The sequence below is a fragment of the Centrocercus urophasianus genome, unplaced genomic scaffold (assembly GCF_019232065.1).
Source record: "Centrocercus urophasianus isolate 14NV4802_14NV808 unplaced genomic scaffold, USGS_Curo_1.0 seq_16, whole genome shotgun sequence".
Taxonomy (NCBI): Eukaryota; Metazoa; Chordata; class Aves; order Galliformes; family Phasianidae; genus Centrocercus; species Centrocercus urophasianus.
In genome coordinates this window covers 46596515-46606164 of record NW_024884711.1, presented here as the reverse complement: position 1 = coordinate 46606164, position 9650 = coordinate 46596515, and positions in this window count along the sequence as shown.

Below are 9650 nucleotides of genomic sequence, written 5' to 3'. Positions count from 1 at the left end.
CCCAGTCCTCTTCAAAAGTAACAAGAAGGGTATGGATCATCAGCCTTTGTGAATTGACTTTTTTGCCCAAGATCCAGCAGAGTTTTTACCAATTAATATGATAACTGATCTATTAATGATAGATAAATGGATTTCAAAGTGCTCCACAGCCCAGGGGAATGACATCAACAAGTTTTTTTGCACTTTCTGTTTCCAGCTACATTTGTGCCAGTTGGAGCAATTATATTTTGGCCAATATAGAATATTAGAATCACAGAACTGTAGGTGTTGGAAGGGACCTCTGGAGATCCTCAGTCCAACCCTCTGTAAAGCAATTCCCTTAAGGAGGTTGCATGGGTTGGTGTCCAGATGGGTCTTGAATATCTCCAGAGAAGGAGATTTCACCACCTCTTTGGACAACCTGTGCCAGTGCTGTCACCCTCACAGTGAAGTTCTTTCTCACATTCATATGGAATTTCCTATGTTCCAGTTTATGCCCATTGCCCTTTGTTCTATCATTGGGCAGTGGTGAGAAGAGCCTGGCCCCATCCATTTGATCCCCACCCTTCACATACTGATCAGAACTGATCAAATCCCTCTCAACCTTCTCTAGGTGCACAGCACCAGGGCTCTCAGCCTGTCCTGTCATCAGGAGGTGCTCCAGGTCCCCACTATCTTTGCAGCCCTCCGCTGGCTCCACAGGCCTCTTTCCAGCAGTTCCCTGTCTGCCTGGAACTGGGGAGCCCAGCACTGGGTGCAGTGCTCCAGATGTGGCCTCCCAAGCAGAGCAGAGGGGAGAATCACCTTCCTTGTCCTGCTGGCCGTGCTCTGTGTAATGCCTGCCAGGAACCATGGACCTTCTTGGCCACCAGGGCACACTGCTGGCTCATGGTCAACCACTGGTCAATGCTTGGTCAACTGTTGGTCAACCATTGGTCAACCAGGGTACCATTGGCCTTCTTGCCACCAGGCCACATGGCTGATTTATGGTAAACTGTTGGCCCCCTGCACGCCCACGTCTTTCTCTTTTTGACACTATCAGTATCAGCATTCCCTTTTAAAATTCAGTAACTGTTTTATTTTTCTCACCTTCCACAGTCATTGGATAGTTAGTGCAAAACTCCTGGCAGCGAGAAACATTTTTCTAATTTCCAAATTGAAATAGCTCATGGCTTTTGCTCTTGTTCAAACTAGTCTTGCCTCCAGATCATTTCACACTTCCTTAAATATGAACAGCTTTATTTCACATAAAGTCATAGAGTCATAGAATGGTTTGGGTTGACTCAAAAGTCATCTGATTCCAACCCCCCTGCTGTGGGCAGGGTTGCCAACCACTACATCAGACTGACTGCTCAGGAACTCATCAAGCCTGTTGGTTTAAGTTATTTCTCAGTAGTATTTGGAGATAATTGCTTGTGGCAGTAGTAATCAGTTAGTGGAGATTTCAGAGTCCATAGACTGTTTATGAAGTGTCAGTGGAGGATCATTAAGGAATATAAATTCATACGTTATATATAGGAATGGAAGTTTGTAAGGTTTCTGAAGGACTTTTGTCTTACCCGTGATTATGTAAAGGCTCCCACAGACCAAAAAAAGATTGAAAACCTGCTGAAAGCTGATGGTGAGTTGTTAAGAGCTTTCTTCAAATCTGCATGACTGTACTGAGTTTCTCAGCTTTCTGCATTATAGCACCATTCAGTCTGTGATGAGCTCTTCAGTGCCTCCCATTGAACGTATACTCTGAAAAACAGTGGTGGAGAAGAGCTGGCAAGGAGAGCATGACTACTGTTAATCATCTCTAATCACAAGGAGTATTAAATCCTTTTATTCAACAAATTAAACTTTTCCTCCCCACTTTGAGTGCGTGGTTTCATGTTACTAAAACTCTCTTTTCCAGTCTTGAGGTTTGATGATATGAACAAAGCTTCCGAAGAAATTAGGGCATACAAAATCATTTGCTCTCTGATTGTGGTCATGTGATATGCATTTCTGTATCGATGAAAGAAAATAAATCATGGTATAGAGTACACATGCAGTGAAAAAAGACTTTTTAGGAGTCAGGCATGTGCAGCCTGTTCAGAATTGTATTTAAGAGTAATGTTGGGAAGATACAGAGTGTGAGATAACAGTTAATGATGATCTGATGGTAAACTCCATACATATCTAGTAGTAATAAACTACATTTGGCTAAATACACATTGTACTTTGTGTATGGAAACTCACCAGCAGAGCTTAAACAATGTCTTGAACCTTGTGATCCTTTCACTTTCTTATGATTAATATCACAAATTCCCATCAGCTTTCTTTCGGGGGATTCATCCACATGAAGAATTATTGTGTGACATGACAATGTGTGACACTCTCCAGTATCTGAAATGTCTTAGGCTTCTGGAATTTGCCTTTTCTGAGGGATTTTGTCCTTGCAGAAAAGTCTGAAGAGGCCTTTGTATACCAATATAAGCTGTAAAAACAAATACTTATCGTGTTCATTCTTATCCCCTTCTTTTTGTCAATTTAGTGGCAACAAAATATCCCACAGCTCTGAGATCTTATAGTATGGGAAGTTGTATTTTGGCTTTTGTCTGTGTCAAGGTACAAACATACTGGCCTGTTGGGTCTAATACTTATCTTTTTGGGGGGGTCAAAACTGGTTTAACTGGTAATGGGGTCTGGGGTTATACAGCTTTGTTATGAGGTGGAAAAACATTTATCAATTGCTGGTTTCTAACATTTTTTTTTGTGTTCAGAGAAATTGTTTTTAACATGTAAACTGCTGTAGATGACACAATAAATGTATTATCATTTTGTATAAGTCCGTTCTGATATAAAATCACATCAAAGAGAACTTTTTGGAATCATGGAGAAGGAGTCTGGATTCTGCTTGGCAAAGTCAGTCCTGGAGTAACCAATCATGAAGTCTTTACTGTAGGTGGTCCGTGCATGTTTTTCCTTCACCATCAATTAGTGGAGTCGTGCTGGGAGGATGTTTAATTCACTATGTAAATATCAAGGATGGATATAGTCTAATATGACCAAAAAGTGAATGCAACACACTATCTGTTATACCTAGTAATCTCTGAGGTTCTAAAATGTAAACCACAGATCCCTTGGGGCCTGTGTATTATTTCTAAAGCATTAAAGCAAGAAAAGAAAAACTCATCAGTGGGCAGTAGGGTCCATCACAGCCCCTGTGATGGAACAAGGAGACCAGGTTCAAACAAGAGTCCATTAGGTGAGTTTGTGGTGACAGGGTAGGAAGAAGGCAGGTCATGATGTCAGGCTGTGGGTCAGACCCAAAGAAGCAGGCCCATGGTAGGAAAGGGCTGTGGCAGAACTGGAGATCAACATCCTACAGTGTTGCTTCAGGAACTGGAATGAAATGGGGTTCAAGGCACATGGGCATATTAGGGGAAGCTCCGTGGAAAATATGTGACTCATTATTTTTCTGTGTCACTATCACAGAATCACAGAATTGTAGGGGTTGGAAGGGACCTCCAAAGATCATCGAATCCAACCCCTCTGCCAAAGCATGAATACCTCATCATAGAATGCCAAGGTCGGAAGAGACCTCCAGGAGCATCCAGTCCAACCATCCACCCTCACCAATATTTCCCAATAAACCATGTTCCATCAGTACAGTTTTTATTTAGCAGGGCACCAGTCATCAAATTCTATCTGGGGTTTCTATTGACTGTTCCAGTAGTTGAGCAATGAGTAACCACTGGACCTCCAAACTGCTGGAAGCATCTTGACATTTCAGGTTTTAGTCACCCACGCATTAGTTGGGCTTGACTCCTGTAAAATCTGTTTTTAATCTTAACCCAACAAGAGTATTTATTCAGCCACATTTCCCACTCTTGCAACATGGACTGAGGATGAGTTTTCTGGACAGGAGTCATTTTTGTACAGTAGATGACAAGAGAGTAATAAGATGCTGTTAATGCAAGCCAATTGCAAGGAGGCCAGGATGCTCCTGTAGTAGGCTTTATATAAGGCATTGAGTTTATGTCATGGAAGTGGGCTACAGGAACAGGTAGGCATGTATATATGGGCTAGGCATTCAAACTGTCCAAAAATCAATCACCTCTATGAGACAGTGCAGATGTCAAGGCATATCGAATGGCATTCAATAGTTGTATTCATACAGCCAAATCTAAACCTAGGTCAGTAGCCACTTATACACAGTTATATGGTTGGCCAAATGTAAGTGCTCACTTTGGTTCATGGATTTCACTAACTGTGGCTTAAACATCCAAACCTGTAGGTGCTGCAACATACAGACACCTCAGCTTAGCAGTCATAACCTGTGGGATGAATACCACCAATTCATTTACAGACAGTATTGCATTGCACTGTTCCTTCAGAACATATTTGTCCCGAAGAAGATAATTTTCTCTCATGCTTCTAAACTGATCAGCTGTCTTTCAAGTAATATGACACTGACTGAATCTCCACTCACTGTGGAATGTCAGAATGGTTTTCATAAGGCAGAGCTTTAGAAATTTACAACAGCTTTGGCCATCCTCAACCCCCTTTATCAGCCATGACTGCTTGAGGATGAGATGAGCCAAGGCCTGGTCTCCAGAGATTGTATGCATCATGTACCCACTGATTTTAAGTGAAGAATAGCTCAGAGACATTGCCAACATCAGCTTTCAGTGAGAGGTAACTATAGAATCATGGAACCACTAAGGTTAGAAAAGACCTCCAAGATCATCCAGTCCAACTGTCCACCTACTACTAATACTGCCTAGTGACCATGTCCTTCAGTGCCACATCTCCATTGAACACCTCCCTGGGTGTTCACCACCTCCCTGGGCAGCCCATTCCTGGTCCTGACACTCTGTTAGAGAAGTTTTTCCTAACGTCCAACTTCAACCTCCCCTGGTACAACTTGAGGCCATTCCCTCTTGTCCTACCCCATGTACCCAGTTTATACTAAACATGTTTAAATGATACAGTTCAGCAATGTCCACCCTAAAAATCCAAATCCCACTTTTGCAATGTCTTCGCTGACTCTGATCCCAGGATGGGATCATAAATACCCTAGTATGATGTGCCCATCAGTTGCTGACTCCAGTTCTTCCATTTGGATTTTTTTCTGGCAGTAATCATACTAAATGTTTTTCAAGCATGGGGCTTTCATTTTGCTTTCCTTTGTTTTGCTGTTTTTTTAATTTAATTTTTTAATTTTCTATTTTTTAGATACCTTCTGCTGTTTCTTTGCACTGCTCTGGAGGCTCAGGTGTGGGTGGATTATGCAGACTTGGGAATGCAACCTTGTGGAAGCTCATTGTTGGCAGAGGAGGCAAGCTGCCTTCATGAGGGACCTCTTTTAATTCGGAGTCCACACAATCAAGCTTTGAGGAAAAAAATGCTGACACTGTAGGAGTTCAAAATCTGTTCTTGGTGAGAAGTTTCAACCACCTCATCTATCTGTCTCTGTTATAATCCCAAGAGAAATGGCTGAAACTGCTGCTTTTAATCTTCCCAGCTGTTCATGGAATTTGCAAAGTGATTTAAAAAATAATATCCAAAGAGTTAAATTGTGTCAAAGATGCTAGGCAATTAAAGGAAGACATCTTTTCCCAGCTGATATGCTCAATGATCATAGAATCAAGGCTGGAAAAGATCTCTAATATCATCTAATCTCAACCCATCCCCACCACGCCCACTGACCGCAACCCTCAATGCCACAAGTCATAGACTTCAGGATGTCTATCCATGTCTATCCAAAACCACCTGCCTGGCAGGTAGAGCTTTTTCCCAGTTGGATTTCTGATGAATGTTACCTTGTAGCATGCAAGTCCATGCCAAAACAGACAAGAAATCTCCCCCCAAGATCCCTGGGACCCCTCTGCTTTTGTAACCCCAGCCAAGCATCTCTCAGATGCTGTTCCCCTCTTGGTCTATTGCTTCTGCTCCCAGAGTGGGGAAAATCCCACAGCTCTCTTCATAACAACCCCCTTATTTGAGGAGATATTTATGGACCCCTATGCTAAAACAGAGGTGTTAAAGCCAAACTCCTTTTTAGGTTGTGTGAAGACCTACAAAGAGAGAGACCTAAGATGTGAGCAGTGTTTTATTCTCATTATGAGCAAGCCATGTCCTGCTTCCAACTTGCCAATATAAGACAGCAATAATTTACTGAAAGAATAACTTTTAGATCAGTCTGACATTCAGGAGAGGGCAAATCTGTGCTGTGAGCAGCAAGCAGTGCCTGAGCACAATGCTCAGTGGTCACTGTGCACGTTCAGCACAGCCCGTGCACCACAAGGAGGCAGTGCCTTCCATTGATGCACAGAACTGTTCGATGGCCTTTGTGGCAACTGCCTTCACAGCCTTGGGATGAAGCAGTACATCCCTAGCACATTCCTTATCATGCACACACCATCACCCATGTCAAATCATTATCTCAGAAACTTTTGCACTCCTTGAGATTATCAGCCTCATCACCAGGTTTTCCCAAGCACGCCCTTCTGTAAATTATGTTTGCAGTTAATGTTTGTTGTTTTTTTTTTTATATATGTGCAAAATAACTTAATATAGCCCTCAATTCCAGCTTATGGCCTACACACGTTGTTCTAAAATCATAGAATCATAGGATGGTTCACTTTGGAAGGGATCTCTAAAGGCCATCTGGTCCCACTCCCTGCAGTGCACAGGGACACCCACAGCTCCATCAGTGCTCACAGCTCATCCCCTGATTGTGGGTGTCTGCAGGGATGGGGCACCACCACCTTTCACTGCAACCTGTGCAGTGCCTCACTACCATTATTGTAAAAAACATCTTTAAGTGCAATCCAAATCTGCCCTCTTAGTTTGAAACCATTTCTTCTTGCCCCATCACAGCAGATTCTGCTACATGGCATGTCCCCTTCTTACTTATAGTGTTTGAAAATACAAGACATGGAAATGCTAAAAGCATAAAGAGCGATGCAGGAACTTTCTGTCCAAGATCCAGGCAGATCCTGTAGCTTAAGTTGCTGGAGAACATCTGAGGTATTGTGTTGCTTCTCTGTGAGATGAGTTCCTTTTCCTGGATCCTTGGTCCAGCAGAGAATCTTGTAATAAAGGGAAGGGATATGTAGTGCATACAGCTGGTCTGAAAGACAAATACAGGTCATTCTGGGAGCTCAACTGGCAAGTGAGAATTGCTGTGTAACACAAGAGGGTTGGTATGTTCACCAAATAAACCACAAAGATGGGTGAAAGCCAAAATAATAGGGGGAAACTGTGCTGGAAGCAGAAATTTCCAAAACATCAAACCTCATGGCAGTTTTTAAGCATGAGTTTTATGTGAGCTTTTGTTTTTTGAGGAAATGTTCTCAGGTTAGTCAAAAGGAGAAGCATAAGTCACTCCAACTTCGCTAATCCCAAAGGCAGAGGAAAGGAAATGGTGTGCCTGTTCCTTCATATGTCATACAACTCAATGCTGCTCGATGCAGATATTGCCTAGAGAGAACATTCATAATTAGTCAGATAGCTGAACATAAATTTATAGAAGTAGGCTACACAGAGTTGCATCTTGATGATTGTGTCTTGGAAGGGGAATACGACCTTAACTGAAGCTTCATGATCAAGGTTATATAATGTAAATATTCTCTTGGGTAAAGAGGTCATAATTATTTATACTTTTTGGCTTCAGACCTGTATAACCATAGCAAACACAACTGTAATACCCTGCAGTGGGAGGGTTGGATGATCCTTGGAGTCCCTTCCAACCCAAGCCATTCTATGATTCTATGATTCTACGATTGATTCTATGATTCTATGATTGTTGTTGTTTTTTCTTTTTTTTTTTTTAAAAGTCCCAAAGGAAACACAGAAACTGATACAAGACACAAACACAACAGTTTTAATTATCACTTACATTTTATAGATGTAAATCACACAACTGTGTTCAAATCACTATGCTACACAGTGTGCTTATCATGGGTTCACTCCTACAAATAAAACTAATAGCGTGATCAGAACAGACAAGGTAACACCTTGTGCAAAGCATGTGATTCATTGGGACAGAGGAGTTACATGCCTAAGCAATAAAGGAGTAGTCTGAATTATGTGTATAGAAACATTTGTCTCTCCTGTAGCCATCAGGCCAAAAATGAAGCAAAAAATCAAGAGTTTTCCACAGTCAAATATCTCCTAGCCAAAATAATCAACCAGGAGTTCAGCCAAAAAAACAAAAGGGGGCAAGAGCTCTACTTTTTTGAAGCTAAACTGATATTCCAGTTCATGGAAAGTGTAGCCTGTACTTGAATGGCCAGAAGCACTGTTTTCAAGACTAGATGCAGGCACTTTTGGGAATGGTCCTACCTTGTAATGAACTACAGATATGTTCTGTATATCTTTTGTACACCATTTTGGAGAGTTTGATGTAGAACCCAACTCAGTCCCACAGAAAGAGAAAGGCCACCCTGGAAGTGATGTAGTGATATTAGCACGGCGTTAATTTGACGTGACTTATTAGACCATACTCTGCATCACTTCTGACCTCAAACACATTCTTCATCGAAGTGGTAATGAGCTGAGAAATGGTAGGCAGAAGTGAAATCAACAGAGCAATCACAGAATTAAGTTCATCCTCCAAAGGAGGACCCAAAAACTCAGAAAAACACAGTTTATCTGTGGATTTAATTGATGGATCCAGCTAACCTTCAAGGATATTGCAACATAAGGTTTATTGCAGCTACTCAAGGACCAGTGTCTTGTCACAGATACACAAGGCTTGTAAATTATTCTGAACTCAAGGTAGACCAGATGGGATAAGGTTTGCTGTATGTTCTTCCTTTGTACACACATAATCTTCCTAATGTTCAGCTACTTCAGCTTTTGTCATGGAAAAAAAAGATTTGGGGTCCTCTGGCCTGACTTAATCTCTCCATTGTACAGACACAAAAGAATAAAACAAAAAACAAACAATGGCAATGGCTGGCAATAATGTAATCTACAGTTCTCTCAAATAAAGATAAATTACAGAACTCCTAAAAACTGGAGATTTCAGGAAATACTGGATGGAAGTGTGGAAGTGTGATGGAAGTGCTGGACATGGAAGAAATGAATGTAGCTTCTTTGTTTTGGGTGTTAACCTATTGATGTCCAAGACCTATAAGTCTCTCATTTCACAACAGTGAAAAAAATAACGGGATTTTCTGTGTTCAGGGAGAGTGGGAACAGGAGTTGTGATGCTAATATGTACCAGGTGAGAAAAGCAACTCACATTCACGATATGAAATTTTCAGAAATCTGTGGATGCTATGGGAAGTTGTTGGAGTGGGTTGGAGTGGATGGAACTGGTCCAGAGGAGACCAATTGATCAGTGGGCTGGAGCACCTCTGATGTGAAGAAAGGCTGAGGGAGTTGGGCTTGTTCAGCCTGGAGAAAAGAATGCTCTGGGGAGACCTCAGTGTGGCCTTCAGTACTTGAACGGAACTTATATAAGTTATATAAGGTATAAGAAGGAGGGGGACTGACTTTTGTTCACGACTTGATAGTGATGGGACAAGGGCAAATGGCTTTAAACTAAAGGAGAAGAGAGTTAAGTCAGATGTTAGGAAGAAATTCTTAGAGAGCAGTGAGGCCCTGGCAGTGCCACCCAGAGAGTGCCCCATGCATGGAGGTGCTCAAGGCCAGGTTGGATGGGGCCTTGGACAGCCTAATCTGGTGGC